This window comes from Pezoporus wallicus, unplaced genomic scaffold (genome assembly GCF_028554395.1).
Source record: "Pezoporus wallicus isolate ANWC-B61680 ecotype Strahan unplaced genomic scaffold, APGP_CSIRO_Pwel_v1 contig_5261, whole genome shotgun sequence".
Classification (NCBI taxonomy): Eukaryota; Metazoa; Chordata; class Aves; order Psittaciformes; family Psittacidae; genus Pezoporus; species Pezoporus wallicus.
The window spans coordinates 6,822,391-6,844,579 of NW_026642423.1; the positions used below are offsets into that span (position 1 = coordinate 6,822,391).

Here is a 22,189-nt window from a genome sequence, read left to right on the forward strand (position 1 = left end):
CCTGGCATGCCTTTTCCTCCTTATATGAAAATCTAGCTAGAATTGACCACATGTTAAGTCCTCTGCATGACTCAGTTTTTGCACACTTTGTGATTAACATGAAGGTATCTACCTGCATGGTCCATTCCCTCACCCTTCTTCCATGTCAACTAACCAAGTAATGCATGAACCCCTTGAAGCACCTGAGCATATTCCATTACAGGCTTCAGACAGCTGTGTGACCTGCTTTGCAACCGGAGAGCAACAGTATTAAATAAGCTATCAGAAGACACTGCCTGGGATACATGGGCTGCAGGGAATGGAAAACCTCATCAGGGTACAGAAAAGACCATATGGGAGATGGCAGAGGACAGAGCAGTGATTTGGGAACTGAAGACAGAGTTGAAAAGACACATGCATAGCGGGAGACTGGAGAAAGAATAGCACATGAATGTCAGAGAAAAGGGCTCTTGCAAACAGGGGCTCAGACTGAAGCTTCTGTCCTCTGCTCTGAGTAGAGAACTCTGAAGGCCACTAAATCATTTTACTCCTCCTGTCTAATCTGTTCCTTCCACACACTCCTGCTGGCACTACAGTTCCAGCAGCAGAGCCAACAACCAGGCTAATCATTCCCAACCCTGCTAATGATCCACGAAGGAGAAATGGGGACTCGTCTACATGGTGTTGTGCTATGCCACTTCTGTTCCTTTTGTTACTAGCCCTAGTAACCCTTAAATTCACCTTTCTCCCTATAAAATAACTAACACCTCAGAAGCAGCTAGGAAAAAGTAGATTTCTCATACAATACACATCAGGCAAGAGCACAAGATCCTCGTCTTGTGCTTAGTCAGAGTTTTTCTTCAAAAATAAAGCCCACTATAACTACTTACACACACAACATGCATACAGTGAGGTTGCAGAAGCATCTCCCAGTTCTGCCTGTGCATCTTGTCTACGCTGGGAGCCTTAGAGTTTAAACATACAGCTTCACCACTACTCTTAAGCCCTCACTCCACACTTCAGTCTTTCATGTCAGACTACCCTTAGCAATGAAAAAATTTCATTAAAGGATGATGGTGACAGATGATTGTGAAGAAAGGCACAACTCAAGCCAACTATCTGTCAGTCTTCAGAGGGCAAGGCATTTCCTTGCTGGTGGGAGCACAATACCAGCAATAGGCCTTCCTTGTGCCAAAATGTGCAGTAAAGGACAGTGGTCAACAAAAGGTCAAATGAAATAATTATTATAGCTATAAAATATCATGAGATAACTAAGGCAGTGGTTTAGAAGTACTATTAGCTGAAGCTGACTGCAAGGGATTGACCACACAATCTGCAGCCTGGGCATCATCAAATATTATCAGTCCTGGGTCCCAGTAACTTCATCTGAAAGGCTACTGCTTTGTGGAAAAAACAGTTTAGCATGTCATCAAAATGTTGTAATGGCTTCAGAGCTTTTGATATATTTTCCACTCTGTCACTGCCTTCAGATTTGCCATCTGATTGGGTTTTGTCCAGCAGTAACCAGGGTATGACCTCAAAAAAGACAAAAAAAAAAAAGTTTATTTCTGGGAAAGACAGACAAGAAAAGGAGAGTTATTAATTTTATATGGGTTTTATTTCTGTTTATTTTTGGTTGAAAAGTACCACCGATTGTATTGTACAGTAGAAGTGAATATTTTCTTACGCTCCTGTTTCAACTCCTATTTCCAGTAAGGTCTGGCTCAAGATTTCATATCTGTACAAGGCAAGTTCAGTTTTATGGCTGTTGCCCTACATGGCTCATGACACTGACAGGGAAGAAAGATGAAAGAGAGCTTGAATAGCTTCCAGAATCTACTGTCCTCCCCTCTGCTTAGGACCAGTCTGATACCTGCCTGCTCTTGCCCAAGCCCCACACAGGGGAGCGGGAAAGGTGAATACACAGACTGGAGTACCCCTATGCCACTGGCTCCTGCTGATTCCAAGACCCCGGGGCAGATGGGCAGCAGAGGGCATTCTGGGCATGCAGCTCTAGCTGCTGCTACCACTGGGATGCCAGTTTCTGCCTGAGCTTGGCCCTTAGCATAGCCAGCACCATGACTGTAGACTGCGAGGCCTCCATGAGATGGATGTCTGGATTCTTTTTTTTTGCAGTGCTTCACAGAGCTGCAAAGGCAGAGTGAGGTGAAATGGAGAGAGGAGCAACTAAGATGCAGAGCCATGAAGCAGAAATTCCCAAAATGTTGAGCTCAGCCTTCCCATTTTTTTGGTCTGTAATGCATTCACAGAATAGTTAAGATATACATGGACAGGCACCTCAGGTACCAGTAGGAGCCTCAGTGCAACGCCTCAGCTTTAGCCTGCCCAGCTTGGGCTTCTTTCACAGTCTCTGCTCAGGTCCATCCCACTGCGGGTTGCTTGAAACTAGCTCGTGTAATTCAGGTGATGTGACTACACCGCTAACATACCCTGGGGCAGAAGCATCACAGGATCTTTTGGACGGCAAAGGAGAAGGCTCTTAGCAAGAGTGCAGGAAGGGAAGAAATGTCGGCAGAAAGCAAAGAACAATGTAAGGAGTAGGAAGAGCTAAAAACTAGGAGGGAAGCAGGAAACCCACATGAGATATCTGAAACCACACACACTTACAAAGAATGATTTTGAAGTGCAGCCTTAAATGTCTGAAGCTAATAGAGTTATCAAAGGAGTGACATGACACAGCCAGGTTCCCCTGCAAATGCAGGTTTATACAAAATGCTAAATTAAATCATCAGTGCTTCTAATGTAAAAGCAAAAAACCAGTTGTGTTCTATTTTGAGACATGTGCGTGCCATGCACGCCAGCCACAACATAAATCAAGTAATTTCAAGAAACACAAACCCTATCACCATCACAACGGTAATGCCAGTCATGAATATAAACACCATGTGTTACTGGAAACTGAACACCACAGGCACTGCATGAGAAACAGAGCAAACCCCAGACTCGGTGAGCTTTTAATGACTCAGAAAAAACAGAAAGTGCATCTAACTGCATGTGAATCAAAGCATGGTATTTTACTGCAACGAATGCTACCTGTAAGAGAAGAAAAAGTTAATGTACTGTAATAAAATAATCATTGTTCACTAAATACAAGCATTCATGAGCAAAGCTGTAACAAGCAAAAGCCATTTGCTATAGACAGTTTACCTTTGTCAGGGATTTCACTAGGCTAATCAGTAAAGACAGTGTCTCAGGGTGCTACTGTTATTTTACAATAAAATACCAATACTGTTATTGGTGTCACATATCATTAAGTCATGCTATGAACAAGGAAGAAGAAAAAGGATAGATTGGAATGAAGATGGCAAAATCCTCACTTGAAGAGCTGGGCTGAGCCCTTAACACCAAACTATGTTTTCACAGAATCGTACAATGGTTCAGGTTGGAAGGCACCTCTGGATGTCATCTTGTCCAACCCCCTGCTCAAACAGGACCACCCAGAGCTGGTTACCCAAACTATGTTCAGATGTCGTTTGAGTATATTTAGGGTGGAAGCTTCTCTCAAGCAGCTTGGTAGATTAACCAGTTTTTGCACTTGGACATCTGTTCAGAAGTCAGTTCCCTGACAGCACTGTGAGCTCAAAAGTTACTTTCCAGCTCCAGTGGCATAAACATAGTATTAAGTTCATCTAGAAGTTCTTAAAATAGACATGGCATCAAGATACACCCAGTCTCTCTTTCCCAGCTATAGCTACTTGGGGGTGGGATGACAAGAAGGTCCGCTATGTGCTTTCTCATCTACTTACCCTATATACACACAGGATTTCAGCTTCCAGAGGACATCTCACAATGCTCGTTTCCTCCTGAGTTTAATAGCAGCAACAACAAAAGGACAAACCAAAGCAAAGTGAGGACAAGTATGCAGCAGTGGCACAGTGACCACAGTCAGGCAGCATAAATGTGAGCAAGGGCAGCAAAGCCAACCTAAGGAGGGTGAAGTGACCCACACAGATCATTGTGTTGAGTGACAGCCCATCGACTGGTCCAGCAATGGCTGCAAGCTGCTTCCAGACTAATTCAGGTCTCAACATGACCTCACTCTTGCTCTCTGGGGATGACCATGGCAACAGGACTGAAGTCTTAGCCTTAGCGATGCAAAAAATGTTCTCCAGAACAGCAGGACATCAGACAGACTAGAGAATATTTTAATATTTTAATATTTCCTTTTCCTGCAGTCATGGGAAAAACCCAACCCCAACAGTTAAATGATACGCTCTTTCCTAAACTTATATAGTCTTTTCAGAGAAGATCCGTTTTATATTGGAAATCACCTATTGTTTCAAATGAGCCATGGCACTTCTGTGACACATCAGCTGGCACAGCTCTCCCGCTGGCACAGCTCTCCCTTGGGAAATGGGACTCCATTGTGCACCTTGATAGTGCTCCATCTTAAGATCAGTCATGCTGGCTCCCACTTGCTCAAGAAAGTGAGAAGTCATGTATGTACTTAAATGATGTGATAATAACAAAAAAAAAAAAAAAGCGCACAAAATCCCTACAAAACCAAAAGTCCAGAAAAAATGTGAGCCCTTTCACTTGTTTCTTTACAGCAAAAGGCAGAAAGACTTCTGTCCCTCTTCCAAAGTAACCAAAAAAAAGTAAACCAAACCTGCATCCATATTTGAGAAGTTCACTCTGCAAAACCATACCAAGTGAAACTGGTAACAGTTAAAACCGACAAAGAAGCAGGAGACCAGATGACTCACGGAGACACTGGTGTCAACCTGCAGACTGCCATCCGTAGAGCCACTGCATGATGACAGCAAGGCTCACTGCAAAGATATAAACTGCAGAACCCTGCCTTTACTTGATTTTCCCATGTTTGCTCTCAAATGAGTGTTACCAGAGGTTAGAACTGCCTGGGTGACTCAGCTGAGAGACGCACATCTCCATCACATACTCTCAACATTTGCGGCTGCAACTTTGTCTGTGTTAGCAATGTGCTCCTAGGAATGCCCCACTGAGAGTGTCTGACACTGCTGGCACTCAGGGTCTGCTGAGAAAAATGGCACCATACTTTCCATCATACTCAGTGAACTTCACATTGGTGCCTGCGGTCTCTTCTTCACTGTCAATGCAGGAAATGAGAAGAAATTAAGATCCTGAAATCACCAAGAGAAGTGGAAGACTGCACCAGTCATACAGGGAAAAGTTTTTTCCATGACCTTTCCTTTGTAGTTTACAAGCATGAGTGGCAACCCCAGTTATTGGAACTTAGCTGTAAGCTCAGTACTCATTTTTTTATTTTAAACATGAAAAACTTGCTACCCTCTTCCTCTAAATATCTTGAGTTAAAAGATTTTCCTATTTCATCAGGCTGTATTTAACCAGATTAATTCTTCACTGGAAACAGGAGTAATAAATAGCTTTTTGGGAAGAAAAACTATTTGGGGAAAGCAAAACAAACATAGATATTCAGCGGCTACTAGCCAAACTATAGGTGGAACATTATAGATGTGGTGAACATATTATAGATGTCTTTCAGATAAGTGGAAGCAATTTTATTACTCCATCATCGCAAGCCAACTTAGATGCCTCTGGCTGTTGAGCATAAAAAAGAAACCCAAGTGGCCTAAATGAGATTTTGGGTTATTAAGGAGGAGGGACTTCAGATGTTTTTCATGTGTCTAAGAAGGACTGGTGGGAATGTGAAATTTTTTCCAATCATTCTGGTCAGGGGGAAAACTATGTAAATGATAAATATGCCAAATCCATTCCAACTCCAAGGAAGTTTAGGAAGTCAAACTGAAGGACATACATGGCCTTTTGCAGAAAGGCACAAAGGAACCATGCATACTGCTGACCCTGACCATGTGTCTTTGCTTTGTCTCCAAGCAAGCCCAGACTCACCCTTGTCTGCCTGACCAATGCAAAAGAGTTGGCAGGTCTGCCCAAACTGGAGCTAGATCCAGTCCGCACCAAAATAAATCAAATTAATTTGTCCCACAAGACAGCCTGAAATCCAGGCTGTCTGGATTTAAAACTGCATATAAAACAAACAAAAAAACCCCCATATTATTTTCTGGCTTTCAAACTTCAAGCACGCGTTTTTGCTGTGAGCATTCTTGCAGACTGTTTTCTGGCATTAGAGCAATCTCTGATGTCAAAATTCTGCCAAAAATGAAGAAGAAAAATACGGAGTTAAGAGAATTCTTGAAGAAGGGACTATCTATTACCACTACAGGTGTAGGAGTCTGGCACTATTCCTCCCTGCCCCTCTTCCAGAGAACAACTTGCAAAAGTGACTGAAGCCATAAAAGCAGCAAAATAGGAAAGAGAAACAACAAAAAAATTACATATTAAACCAAAAGACAACCTGCTGCATAGAGGCTGTGTGCCAGGAACCAATCAGTTATCAGCGAAGACAACAAGGTATATAAATTTTGGCATAGACATATAACAGTTTCACATGTATATCCTGGGAAAGGCACATGGGATAGATATTGAGTAAATTGCATCTAGCCAGGTTTGGAATGCTTTCTGTTAAATATTGCTCAGGAGTTTGTCTTTGATGATGAAACAATGAGCTCTACATAGCTGTGCAAATTGCATTCAGCCTGTTCTTTTCTGGTATCACGTACATTCAAACAACAATGCTTTTGTAATCCCTAACCCAAAAGCTGCAGTAATTCTGCATGCAGTGGTCATTTCCTAACCTTACTTCTTCCTCACTCTCTCAATTAGCTTATCCAGGGTCCTGTCCTTTTGTGATATATTTACTCTGCAATTTTGGTAAGCCAGGATCTTCCCTCTGGAAAGTCACTACAGAATGAAAACATTACATTAGTATATAAATGTCATATAAATAATTTAAAATATTAAGGAACAACTACATCTTTCCTACAGTTACCTCATTTTCCCAAGGAAAGTAGGTACCAAAATATATAGACTGTTTCATGGGTAAGCTGAGAATGGACAAGTGATGTCCATCCATATACACAATTACCATCCATGTTTGGGAGCTTACTAGATCAATAATACTTAAAGTGGCCATTTGCTGGGAAAACTGATTGCTGCAGACTAGGAATATGAGTCTTATCACCCTTTTTGGAACAGCCAATGTGAGCTGACTCACTGCCTTCTCATTTCTATACTTTCAAACGTAATCGAGCAATTGTGTTTTCAAAATTACACCGATGAAACTGTAAAGAGAAATGGACCAAAAGCATTCAGAGAAATGTAACTTTTAATGCTTACTTCATGATGGCCTCTTTGATGAGAAACACCAATGTGACATCAGTGAAAGACAACTTTAAAATGAAGACATAATCCTGTGTTAGCTATTCTGCAAGGTAAAGTGGTTGGTCAAAGAAAACAGAACAGCTCATTAACTGAGGGACCAACTTGTTATTAATTAATAAACCTGATAATAAATTTCATAAGAAAACACATGATGCTCTCAGTGAGAAGGGAGATTGGCTGTAAAGTCAGAATTAAATGAAAAGGAAAAAATCCTGCAAGAAATTGAACTCGTTATCTGGTTATTGTACACTACACTAATAATCCTTACCTGCCAAGAACCAGTAATTTATAGGTATCTTCAATTCATCAGTAAAATTCTCCCAGCTTCATGAGGGCTACAATTTAAGGGATTCGTTTCCTTTTTAAGATGTGATCTACCATCACATAGCAATTGATCAATTGCACTTGAACCTATCTTTGGTTTCCTTTGGTGACACAGAAAACTCCAGCTGCCATGGAGTAACAATGTAAATGTAATGAAATTCTGTACAATCAATACCAGCAGTAAAAACATTCCACCTTAGAATACAGTATAGGTGAGCTCCCTAAATGAGCAGTTCTATGCAAAGATCATCCTTGAACAGGAAATATTAAATTCTATGCACCTGAAGTATGTTAGGGACTGACATACCTCATACTCCAAATACTTTACATATGTCCATTATTTTACAGACAGTAAGCAGTGTTAAATCTACTTTATGGCATTCAGATTATATATTATAGGAAAACATTTACACCACTTTTGGTTTATTATGTTGGTCAAGATACTAGCTATCAAGACACCTCAAGTCTGATATTTGGAAGCCCATCATTTGATTCTGTGACCAGTTACATAGTTGGTTCTACCTCAAATTTATTTCTTTATAAAATAAAATGGACCATTATATCTCTTTGAATATGAAGTTTTCAAACTGGCATTCAGCAACTGTTGTAATGTTATAACTGGTGCTAGAAAAGCCATGCCATTTTGCAAAGACAGCAGTATAGTATAAAGAAAATACATAAAGGAGCTCAAGGTCATGGGGGAAAAACATGGCAAAGCAGGATTGTGAATCCTGGCCTTACGAGTCCAGGGAAGATGCACATAAAACCTATTCCTGAGATGCTGGAGCAGGAGCGTGGTGAGACAGGTCTGCTCACTGCACATCTTAAGACTTTTTAACTTTCCACTGAAACTCCAATCAATGGTTTCTTCTCATACTGAAGCAGGCATAACATTTTAACTTGACTTCAAGAGAATTACTGTAATTGCCGCCACCAGGATAATAGATCTGCATAGAAAGAAATGGCTTCTCTCTTGCATTTTCCATTGGAAAATTTAATTTCTGTGTTAATGCATTAAGATATTTCACTAAGCCATTTGTTTGCTACTCTCAATATTTGCAAAATATCATCTCCAAATGCAGTTCTTGTAAATAGTTATCAGTTTACCAATGAACTAATGCCAATAAAATCAATAGAGGCTGACCAGGTCTTTTCTATAGCATAGAAAGGCACCTTAGAGACCATCTAAAATATGTATTATGGTAATGTGTCTCAGACCATAAAAATAAGAGGAAGGTTACTCTGTCAGATCTTTCTACAGCTATGCAAAACCAGTCTAGCTAATTTCTGTTTACCTTCTATGCCACTACAGCAGCAGCAATTTTGGCTTGAAGACTAAAAACAAGAAAATGAAATAAAATGCCTAGCATTTGAAAGGATGAGTTCAGTTCAGCTCAGAACAGCGGGTGTCCCAGCTTCAAAACGTTTCTGCATATTTATCCATTATGTATACCATGAAACCACTACTTCCAGAAAGGATTGAAACCAGAGGCACAACTTGCCGGTGTCCCAACATTACGGTGGCCTGTCAGGAAGCCCCATGAAATGCAATTAAAGTGCCATGGAAGCCATGTGCCAATCTGAAGGCTAACACAGCTGGCAACAAAATTGTGGCTAATGAGTCACAGAACAAACAGTCTGGGACTTTCCCTGTAGGGGGTTCAGGAAAGCCAGAATTAAATTCACTTGCAGAGCTGGAAGAAGTTTGAAAAAAACTGTCTCATGTGAAATGTTTTACAGAGTATGTATGTTAACAGCAACACTGCTTCTGTCCCTAGAACAGATGCATTCAGGTTTCTAAACAGATACCTTGGATTATAATCATTTGCTCTTGCAGGTAGGAGTAGCCACGACTGTAGTAAAGTGTTTCTAAAATAACGTATCTGTGCTCTCCCTTAGGGGGCTGTACTGTAACTGTACGAATTAATGTGGTACAAGTTTCCAGCATGAGCAGGGCCCAGGGCTGTTAGGCAGACCCACAGCAATGGAGAGGGGAGCAACAAACAAAACACAAACCGTAAAGATCTTTGAAAAACTGGAATTTGCAAGATGAGCACTGAGGCAAATAGCAGCTGTGGTATTTAATGTTTGTATAGCTGGTTTTAATGCTCCTATAGCTCAGATATGAAGAGATGATTCTCTGTTCTTAAGTACCAAGTCACTCTCCAGAAGTCTGAAAATGCTTAGCAGAGCTACTCTGTTTCTTATATACCACAACAAACAAACTTGCAAAGGAGCTGGATTCTAAAAGCCAGCGCAAAGAAAGAAAGGAAGGGAAAAACAGCAGCAGCCCACACAGCATCAAATGCTGCTAGGCTCAGTGCTAAACAGCAGATGATTCTTACTGAATAACTGCCCCAGATTCTGCAAACAATACAGAGAACAAAAATAGAAACCCATTTACATATTGCTCTTAATAACTTTATTTATAGTGTCACAGCAAGAGCACAATAACTGCAGCCACGGCTTAACTTGAAAGCCATTCACTGGGAAAGAGTCAGACAGATACTGTTCTCTCAGTTCTCATGCAACTGAAAAAAATCCTGCTGACAACACTCAGTCACCAGAATCCTCACAAACAGAACCAGAAAAAAAGTTAACGGCAAACAAAGGAGAAAGTAAATCATCCTCAGGAACCCACTAGCCTCTGCCACTCTTGGTTGCTTCAGACATGCGGTGGTTAATCAAGGATCTGAGGCTAGAAAACTCGGCAGATAAATTTTCAATTCAGTTTGAGTCTCATGGTAGCATCTTACAGGAAAGTTTGACTGGGTTTTGGGGGGTTTGGTTTTAGTTTGTTCTGCTTGCCTCCTTTTCTTTTCCTTTTTTTTTTTTTAATTAAGAAATAAGGACAGGGCTCAGGCTAAGTCAACAGCTACAATAAGAAAGGATATGTGTCCAGCATTTAAGAATAGCCCTACCATATCCATGCTGCCTGCTTCATGACTGTAGCCAAATCTTTGCTGGGAGCCTATAGTCCTGCCAGATAAAATACCAATGGCCTGTCACAACAGACTGTCACATTGTTAAGGAACAGAAACCTACATAGAAATCTGTATCCTTGATTCCTTAGTGTTCTGCAAGTGCATGTTATAAAGTGAGAATGCAAGTGATGAAAACTCTCTTAAGACCCTTTGCCTGAGAAGTGAGAAAACATGGATCTGATTTTATCTCTGCCTGAATCCAGCCTGAAGTGGATGACAGGCTGTTTTGATTTGGGAACGGGGGTGCCCTCAGGACCTTGTGCTGCAGCTGCTCATTACATATAAAATACCCAGAAAAATTAGAAGCAGAGACAACAAGCACCCCTCTCTGCCCTGCTGATTGCAGAGTGTTTCATGACATAGGACACTGGGATTCAAGCTGCTGCTCCAGGGTTTTATTCTTTCATATAAAAAATGAAACAGAGTTAACAAAAGAGAATGAGGATGCCTTCTTTGGTTAGGGCCTCTCCTAAAAGATGTGGCCTCAAATGCCCTCTAGCACACAGGAAAAACAAATCTGGATAACCTCTACTGCATGTGGAGCCTCTATGCTCCCAGATGAGCACGGCATACTTCATCACTGTTGTCTTCTCAGATCTTCACTACCTCTCTGTTTTACTCTCTGCTACCTGGAATGTCAACTGAATTAATTAATTTCTCTGGGCTGTCATTTTAGTGAGGGACAGAAAGATGCCCATTTGGCATGTCAGCCCAGCTGAAATGTAGCACTAATTCCCCCTGCAGATACAGCCAGCATTCACGGGATGTCCCGAGCACAAAGAGCGCGTGTGTTTATGCACAATCTCTGCTTGCTCCTTCTTGATAATTCCTTTGCAGTGCAGGCAGGGAAAAGCCTTCAAAGTCTAGTCATTACAACATTTCTGTAACAGAAGCCAGGCATTTCTGAGCTCTAATCAGCCTCACTACCAAGTACAATTAAAGAAATTGCTTCCAATCTCAGCTTCTCCATTCCCCAGCTCATACCTTTGTTGTGAGGCTGACTGGTAGCAGGGGATACTTACACAAGAGTTTGAGTGTAAGGCACTAAAAATGCAAGGATGTGTTTCTAGGCAGCACCTGTTATCCAGCAAGATGACTTGTATTTGTTCAGTTATTAGTAATACAATAAATTCTGTATCTGATATATGTAATGTAAAAATAAAAAGCTGTGGGACATGACAGACCAACAAAATACAGCTTTTATGTCCTCCACTAGAAATCAATCGCAGGAAAAATAACCTAAAAAATACACAAAATGCATTTAAATAAGGCCGTATATGTACGTATTTAAGTGAAATACACTGATCTAATAAATGCTAATGAAGTCCATATTGGACTTCTGCATTACAAAAGTGTAGTCCTGGATGAATCTCAGTAGGCATGCCATTTTATACTGGATGAATACTCCTATGATGCTCTCAGAATCAGAAGTCCCCCAAAAGTCACGTTTCATCCTCTCTCCCCCTGCCACTCCCCTCTCAACCAACCCCCCCCCCATCCTCCCCACCCTCCCAAGTTGTTTTTAAGCTTTCAGGAGACATCTTATTTTCAATTTACTCCTTCCAACTTTACATACTTCCAAGGAAAAGCTCAACAGGCAAGTCACATATGCAATTCCAAGGTTTCTGGGCTTTGCAAGAAATTTGTAGTCTCTTCTGATTTCAATTACAAAACTTTATTCAGTTTGCAGCTGACAATGGCAAAGAGTACTGGATCTTAAAAGCAGAGTATCACTTGCCATTTATATTCTGTAACGCAACTTTGTCTCTGCATTAGAGCTGTCATCCTAAACTGTGACCTGCTGGACACTATTCTGCAGATTCTTAAGGAAAAAGGCAAGGACGATGTAGGTATTTTCTCCTTTTTAATTGAAACAAAGTTGAACTATTAAATCAAAAGGTCTCTTTTTTTCTCTGCCCTGAAAAGAAAAAGAATCTCACGAAGGGGCTTATAGTAGTTCTGAATGCAATCCAGAACAAAAGGTTCCAAACGAAACAGAATAATACTATTTTTATGGATCAGCATTTGGCTTCTGTTGAAGCTTGATCTGTAACTACAATTGCTCGAGTTCCCCTGAGCAAAAGCCAAACTTTTGTTTGCTTTGTTCTACAAACTGATTCTTACTAGCTTATTCTTTGGAAACAGCCACAGCAAAAAGCAGCAGTGCATTGGTGTGCATGCTCCCAAGGTTGGAGGCTCTCTACCAGAACTACTATGGCACATAGCTGTTCGCTATCTAAAACTGCATGCATCTGTTTTCCATTCTCTCATCTCCTTTCTTCCAATCATTACTAGCAATTGCTAAATTTGCTCCTTACTTTTGAAGGTTTTTTGGTCCTTCCCGTCTTTTTCGCCTACCTGCCCACCTTACAAGTATCTCATCAGCTATGCAACTTAGGTCTCTTGTCTCATTCATGGTCCAGAATGTTATAAAGCATCTCTTCATATTGCTGCTGCATTCAGCACTGATGTATGGGTTTGACAGGCCTTGGAGATAACAGAAATGAAGTAGCTGTCAAAAGAAGAAGGGTTGTCCTAATAACCTCCTATTAGCAATACATTCCCCACAATGAGTAGGAAAATGCAGTATTATCAGACTCTGCAAAAATCACGCTTAAAGTTAAAAAACCCACCCAAACAACCACCACCACCACAACTATTCCAAACAAGTAAGCCAACATGGTAAATCAACAAACTGCCATTAGCATATCACTGCCTCACACATTCAACCTTCCTGTTCATATGAGAGGGCAAGTTGTGCTTCCAGATGCTCTGCACAGTACTCCACAATGCTCTGCACTGATAGGGACAAACAGGCATTTACAGATGACCTCACAATTGAACAAATCCGTGAACATGCCTTCTGCATGCTACTTACTGGGAGATCTCTGCAATGGGAGGGTAGGAGACAATATTTTGCTTGTAGCCACACAGATTCAAGTTTCACAAGCAGTCACTACAGTAGGTTTTTGGGCTAGGGGATCAGCTTTGTAGAACTGGAGTTAAGGGAGCTGATTACAAATCCTGATGATCTTCCTATATATTTAAAGGATTCATTTAGGAGTTTTCCTCAAACAGGGACATTGTTACTGCTCAAAAACATCCTTAGAATTCTCAGTGCCTTTGAGAACCTCTGATATTTGCAAAACACACATATGGCAACCACAGACAAAGATCCCTGCTGGCTGTGGCATCAGGGAAGATATGGAAGATAATGTGTAAGCTCAACATGAGCTGGCAGTGTGCTCTTGCAGCCCAGAAAGCCAACCGTATCCTAGGCTGCATCAAAAAGAGTGTGACCTGCAGTTCAAGGAAGGTGATCCTGCCCCTCTACTCTGCTCTTATGAGATCCCACCTTCAGTACAACATTCTGGGGCCATCAATGTAAAAAGGACATGGAGCTGTTGGGGTAAGTCCAGAGGAGGGCCACAAAGATGATCAGGGGACTGGAGCACCTCTTCTATGGATACAGGCTATGAGAGCCAGGGTTGTTCATCCTGGAAAAGAAAAAGCTACAGGGAGACCTTAGAGCAGCTTCCAGTAGCTGGAAAGAGAATTTTTAGAAGGGCTTGTAGTGACAGAACAAGGGGGAACTGCTTCAAGCTGAGATAAGGTAGATTTAGGTCACATATTAGGAGGAAATTCTTCACTGTGAGTGTGGTGAGACAGTGAAACAGGTTGCCCAGAAGTTTTGGATGCCCCATTCCTGGAAGTGTTTAAAGCCAGGCTGGATGGGGCTTTCAGCAACCTGGTCTAGTGGAAGGTGTCCCTGCCCATGGCAAGGGTTTGGAACTAGATGATCTTTAATGTTCCTTCCAACCCAAACAACCCTATGATTCTATGCTAATCCTGTATTTTGTTTGCTTTTTAAAGTGTATCACAGATACACTCTTTCCAGCTTCTGAAGACTATTTGCAAACTTCCAAGTCCTCAGAACCTACATGGTCTTACAAATTCTTATTCCCTCCATTTAAAAGTATGGGTATCTTTCTAGGACTGAGTAACAGAAACACAAATGGACATAGAAAAAGTTCCATTTTTTAAAAAGAGCACCTCTACCATTCCACAAGCCCAATGCCCTACCAATGGTGCATGTGTGCTGAAATTCATTTAACCTCTTTGGTCTTTTGCTTCCTTTACTGTTTTGTGCACTCTTCTATTGCTTCTCATTTCTGTTAGCTCTGTTTCTGAAACAATCTGTTTGTAGCCCATTTTCTTATAGAAACACCATTTAGGGAATTATGCGGTCCGCACAGCCAGTATCAGCCGCTTCCTAACTTTTTAACTACTTAGTTTCAAGGGAAATTAATAAAAAAAGAGTTTAAAAATATACTATGACTTTCAATTACTGGAGGACATAGACTCAAGTGCAATGCACCAACTTGATCCACAGGATATCAAACCACTTCAGAGTTCTTCTCCAATAATTGGTTTCAGCTTTTGTCTCCCCTTTCTCATTTATCCAGTGTCAAAATTATATATAAACCAGTGAGAACAGATGCACAAATTAGCAACAATTGTTGAGGGATATAAATATAGCATAAGACAAGAGAAGTTAATCCATAACATCCAATCCTGTGCTTGTTTTACAGCTTCTGTAAAAAAGCTTTAAATAGTTTCACAAAGTTCAGTGTGTTACAGAATAAAAAGTTTAATTGATTTTTGCTTTTCAGTCATTATAGTCTAAGGAGGGAAAAAAAAGGTGGGATGATTTTAAGAAGAACCTCTTCAAATGTTATATAAACTCAATGTTCTTAAAACCACTTTTCACGTTAACTACATGACAAAGTAGTTCATTACCTGAAATTTAACCAAGTCTTTACAAGAAGAAAGCAAGTCTGTACAAGCAAGTTGTTACAAAAGTGAAGTTTTGGTCAGGGAAGACTTAATTTTTCTTGTCAAGGTTACTCCAGAACAGAGAAGACTGGAGGTGGATTAGTTTGCTAAACAGAATTTGATGTATTTTTTTTTACTGTAAGTTTGATACAGTTGGTTTTACTATCAGGCCAATCATCAGACTTACATTTATTAAAAAAATAATTTATTTTTAGTACTATTGAGAAAAAAAAGAGAATCCAAATCACCTTGATGTGTTAAAATACTGCTCTGTAAACTTCTGCAGGCACCTTCATTATTCTCTCCAAATTACTATTCACAGTATTTCATCATTAAAACATCTAACACTTCAATCCATCACCCTGTGAACTTCACAAACCCTTGTGTAAACTCAGAATAGCAGGGTGTGAATTATACATCACAGGCCTTTCCTAATTGCTGATGGCTTGCTGGTGGCTGCAGATCTGCTGTCACCTGGCATGCTGCACTTCTGGGATGTTATATTACAACACACATTTTAAGCAATGCATCCAGCAGGATGCCTTGCAGCCAGTTATTTAATATGTTTTGCTCTTCAGAGGGTACAAGACTCTCTTATGCCCCTGAAGACACCAGGAGTTCCCAGTAGGGACCAAAATCAAAACATACTCCCAGTTCAAAAAGAAAGATCTGCAGACAGATTAATATTGACACATGTTACGAGGTATTTGTTATTTTTAAAGGGTGCTGTGCACATGCATAGAGAGGTAGATTTGATAAAATGTATAAACCTGCTCTATTCTTTGGCTTAAAAGTTTTCAAGACTGAACCATTGACACAAATATATTGTAAAGAGGGAGTGCTCCTGGATTGAAACACCCCATTTAATATTAACGGCCAGTCTTACTGCACAGCTTTGATGTCAAGTTCAGGAGTAACCATGGCTGCAAAATAAGCAAATTTCTCTACATGCGGATTTTAGCTTGAACGCCTTTCTCCAAAAGACGCTGATTTTTCCTCTCAAAATGAACAAATTGGCTAAAAAGAGTCAAGTGATTAGTGGTAGTAAAGGCAGAGTATGGGTTTCACCCATAGGTGAAGCCTACTTCCACACTTCCTAAAAACTATCGCTAGCCTGAAAAAAAAAATAAAAAATTACATTTTATGGAAAATTAAAAAGCTGAGATTCATGCCAGGAAGACATGGGTGAAGTTCCCAGGAGCTGGGTCTTCAGAGGGAAATAGAAAAGTTTCTATGTAGGTAAAATTCACTGCTGTCATTTGGGGAAAGGTGTAGGAGTGCTGATTATTTCCCTCCTACTCACTTTTCCCAGCCTAAAGCCTCAATCAAAAGTTATGGCAATCAAATGCAGGAGGTCCCTGCACCCACATGAAACCCACGGTTTTCCCCACCTGAAAGCAGAAAAAGTAGAAAGCAGAAAAAGTTACTTTCTACCTCTTTTGGACATGTGCCTCAAATAAATGAAAGTAGGTAGAGGTTTTGATAAAACTTGATGCTGAGAAACAACCAACCAATCACGCTCACATTTTGGGAAGAGATCTGACTTCATGGGCTGGGAGGGAGAGCAGTACCAGGCAGCAAGACACAGATAAAACCTGCTCTTGGGAATGCTGCTTTTCCTCATATTCAAACATAACCCATTAATTTCCTTTCTGCCTCACCCCCAAAAGGGAATAAGTCAAGGAGGGAGATGAATTATACAGTAAATATTAAAAAAAATTACTGCTCATGCCCTTTCCTGACAATGAGGCCGCCCATAGAAATGAAAGCTACATAAACTTTGGCTGAGAAATTCGGAGAATCTTTGAAAATGTCCATGGAAAAACTGTCAGAAATGTACACACGCCATAACATAGTTTAATTTATTAAAGATGGTAAAATTAAACTGGTTTCTTCTTCAATAATCTCTCATGAAAAAGCATGAAAATAGAATCAGGATGAGCTCCTGAACTAAACCATCTCAGTGGTGAAACTACCTCCAAATGCAAGCCGCTGTCTGACCTAGGCTTGGTAGGATACACCTTGTTATAAACCCATTTAGTATTTCAAAAGCACTGTTAACAAGCCCCAAAAAACCCAGCCTCATGCCTATACTCACCAACAAGAATATACGACTAAGAAGCACATCGCTTTTCAAGCCACAGCATTTATATGTTCAGTTACAGCTGTATCCTGGGAACTCTCCTGCTAGCCATGATCAGAGCTCAGCTTTGTACTATATTTGTGTTGTTAAGTCCTCTAACACCAAGAAATATTAAGGCTAGATGTCCTGTGTACGAGGATGGCGGTAGGAGGGAGGAAAACAATGTTTGCTTAGCTGAAATGTTCACAAATTTCATAGAACAAAATTACATAGCACCTTGCAATCTAAGAATTTAAAACACTTCATAAGCAGCTAATGATAGGTATCACAATGGCTATAGGACAAAGAAGTTAAGTTGACATGGCTGGTCTGAATATCCTGATGCTCAGACAAAATACAACAATTTGGTAATTTTTAAGGGGAAAAATTTTGGTGTTAGAACATCACTAAATGAGAAAACTAGTGGAAAATTGTTTTTGTTTACCAAGTTGATAGCAAATGGACTGTTTCACTTCTGCAAATGGTTTAGTTCAAGTTGTCAAGATGTTTAAAAAACTCTGACATCAGGTTAATGTTGTAGAGTACATGACTCATAAGAATTATGTGAAGGGGAGAAGAGAGGAAACTCACTTTCACCGCACTTGGATGCCAGCCCTAAAATAAGCTTCTTGAAACAGTTCATCAAAGGAATTTAAGTGACAAAGCCAACCTTTATCCCTTCAAGAGGACTTCAAACCTGTTTTATAGCACAGAGATTACTGTATCTGGCCAAACCTAGATAAAGCCACTATCACTGCAGTGAGATACTATAAATAGAAAGAGTAATGTGAAACATTTAAAACTCTGCCTGGAAAGCATGATAGATAAACAATATTATCTATGTGTATTTTAGGGTTTGTCTATCAGACATAATCTCATTCATGATAATATGAACTGATTCAGTTACATAATTCACCTTGTTTACCCAAAATTACTTGCATAGTCTTGGGAACTCCTTTCCTGATTGCCTTTGACAATAGGCTTTATATTTAACACACACATATGTGGGAAAGGTCAAATCATGCTCTGAGGTTCTGGATTTGTCAAAGTTAATTCTCATTCAGTAAATCAGGACGGGAAACAGTTTCATTCTCTGTTTGAAGGTTCTGTTCATTTGCATAAAAAAAGAGCGAGTTAACCCCAAACCTCTTCATCTTACTTTTGTCATTACCCTAAATTCTTCAGAAGAACATAATCCTGAAGCAAATTTTGCTTCCAAAAATGACAGGAAATTATATTTTCATTGTGGATAAATTAGTCTCTGAACTTTACTTTCCATAACAATAAGCAGGAGATTATGAACTCATTCACAGGAAGTCCTGATAAGACTCAAAACTGATTTGCTTTACCCATTCAGGTCAGAAAGACCACTGTATTTTGCGTAAAAATACCATTTTTCCCCAAAGAGAGAGATAGCCCACCCTCTAAGAGAAGTGTAACACAGTAGGCAATACCATGGTAGAGCTGCCCCTTATTAAAGGATCATGGGTGTGTTTTACGGACCTACTACCGGCACCTGAAGATGTTTTTTCTACATAGGTTTTGAATTGACTTCTTTTTTCTTAAATAAGAAGTGTGTGACCTTTTTAAAAAGAAAAAAAGCAGCCTGAAAACTACTGTCTGAACCTAAGTGTATCACAGAAGAACTGGTCATTCAAAGACTCCTCATTTTAAAATAGAAACAAAAAAACCAACCTCTCAGTAACTTCACATAATTTTAGGTTTACAATTTCTGCTGGCAGTGTGGTTTGGTTTGTTTTTTTTTAATTAAAACTAGAGGTGGCCCCAAAAGCCCAGACCCAATCATCCCTGAAAATGTGAATATTTAATCTTGTCTGGAACAGAATTTAGTAAGCCACTTCTCCCATACAAAACGTCAAACTAAGCTAAGTGCACGAGGCTGTGCTACTTCATCTTCCAAGTTCAAAGGGACAAAGTTAAACCCAGCTGGATGGAAACCTTCAGCTCATTATTTCCACGTTGACTGTGAAATCAGTAAGCAACCTCACTCTGAATATCCAGTAAAAATGAAGATCTCAGGTTGCAGTCATTACGATGGCAATCAAACTTTTAAATCAATAGCTAATTAAAATTCTCATCCATTACGCTTTTTTTAATAATCTACCTTTTCAACTAATCTGGGAAAGTGAGAAAAGAGAATGGCTGGATACAGCTGATGGAGAAGGGAAACCTGCACCACTGTGCAGACACACAGACCTTCCCACTTCTATGAACTGTGGAGGAAATGCTTCTGCTCATAAATCATCAACAGGAAATCAGACTCAATGGCTGTGTACAGCACCCTCGCACAGACTTCACGTACTTCTCAATTGCCTTGACACAATAACCTTTAGCTCATACAAACTTGGATCTTATGACATTTTTGAATAGTGACAAAACCAAATCAAAATTGCTTGGAGCGTTCTCATCTCAAAAGCCTCCCCCTGAGCATTTTCCCATGAAAAGTAAAGAGCATGCTTGCTTTTATTCAGTCAGTTCATTAGTCCACACCATTGAGATGCTAACCCTCCTCACCAGTGTGCTCCTGTGTGCATGCAAATGCTTCAAAATCATCTGCAGTCATTCCCACTAGAGGTGGTTTCAGTGCACCGAGGCAAGAGCAAAGGCTCCATGCTGAACTCCTAGTGTGAAATGAGTCATTTGTTCCAAATCATGTTTCCTTTTTTCAATATTCATACTTAGTTATTCATTTCCCTGAAGTACATGAAGATGAGATGTTCCTAACTTTCTGTTTGCTCTCAGTACATACACTATTTTATCCCTATTTCTTATCTCCCTTTTCCAGCCTTTTCCATGATCTCTGTGGGCTTTGATTTAGGAGCTCACAGGCACAGGCACAAAATCCATTATTTGAGGAAGATACCATTTAAGTTCTTCCCCTTTGCAAGATATTTTGAGACCTTGGCCTCGTTTGCACTGGAGACAGTCCGCATGTGCAAGGGATTCCTAAACACTCATTAGCACAAGGGACAAAGTTAAAATCACTTTTGGGCTGCAGAATATAATCTATTACGGAAAGGTTTGTATTATTTGATAAACACGCAAGATGTGAAAATTACATGTTGGCAAGCTACCTGCTAGCTACCCATCAAGACAGTCCAAGTAAATGATTGATGCATTTACCCATTTATGTACACACATTTAATCTTTCATTTTACTTAACAGCCATAACTGAAAGTCATAGCAAAGTTTTTTCCTATACTCTGGGTCATATGTTACTTTTTGTTGTATCTCTTGAGGTCACCATTTCTCCACACCAGCCATTATCTTTGGGCTATTTTCTCTGATCATAATAATTTCATCAGATTACCCTCTCCCTTTGAATTTAGTTTAGTATTGTTTATTTAGTTTTTGTTTATTTAGTGGTACACTTAAAATTTCAAGTAAGTATCATCCTAAAGTGATAATCACCTTTACTGAGATTTCATTGTACTAAACAACTTTCGAATCTGCAAGTAATGACACACGCAAATTGTTGTGAAAATCTATAATACTACACTGACTAGTCTCATGTCATATCTAACAAATTGCATTCAGTTTCAATGTCAGGCTGACCTTTGAGTAAATTAATTCACAAATGGCATCTATGACAAGAAATTTACACATCTTCTCAAACTCAGTGCCATTAAGGAAAAAAATAATGTAAATACACAAAACTTAATCTAATCTACTGTGGCACATACTCTGCTGAGGGCACTCTGATAGCATCTTCCCCTGTCCATCACCATATATATATATATATATTCTTTATTTTTTATCACTGAACCATTTTTGTCTTTGATATCTGATAATATCTTTGTCTTCAGTATTGCTAGTGGATCTTTACCTATTTACTGAGTCAAAACCAAAAAAAATAAAAGCTGACTTGAAGTCCACCCATGCCAGCACATGGACTTGCCCTGGTATCAGTGAGTTTTATATAAGACTCTGCATTCAATAATGAGCAACCTGCTCCCAGTTTCTGCTTGTATATTACCTCTCCCCGCGACCTTTAATGCTAAGAAAAAGTCTTCAAGTGCTTCAGAATTTCATGTGAATTTCCCTCATCAACTATTGGCGATTATGCAGGCTGCAGTATATTAAAGAGATAAGAAATCCACTTCGTTTTGTTGAGCAGCAACTACCAGAAAATGTAATTCCCCAACATACTTAAAGCTATATAAGGGAGAAGGCTACACAAGCAGTTTACAGAAAAACCTCTTGTTGAAGAGGGAATACAGAGGGGAAGAAGGGAAGCTGTCTGTCCCCAGTCCTTGTGTCTCAGTAGAAGTATTTATAGACTGACAGAGCTGTTAGATAGCTCCTGGACCTATCTTAGCAGAGACATAATTGATCCCCAAAGAGGTCAGGTACCACAGTAGAGGTAAAACACACTGAGATTAAGTTTAGATTAATTTTGTATATGTAGCCCATAAAGCTACCAAACAACAAATGCACTACTTTATTTTGCCTCTTCCCTGGGAAGTGGACAGTGGGAACCAGGTGATGTGCAGAATTTCATGGGGCTGGACTACGCCAGCAACACTGACTGCGTTTGATTTTGCATGACTTTCCAGAGATTGGCTATTAGTTTCTTCTGCTCATCTGGGAAGACCAAAGAGCAACACATTGCTGGGTGACTGAGCAGGTACCAAGGGCTGCCTGTAATTTTAGTGGACCC

The 22,189-nt window shown here is 40.0% G+C and overlaps 1 protein-coding gene across 1 annotated transcript in view; it reads right to left on the minus strand.

Moving 5' to 3' along the window:
• Positions 1–22,189, minus strand: part of ADCY5 (adenylate cyclase 5) — a 225,479-nt gene that overhangs the window by 67,200 nt on the left and 136,090 nt on the right. The window lies entirely within an intron of this gene.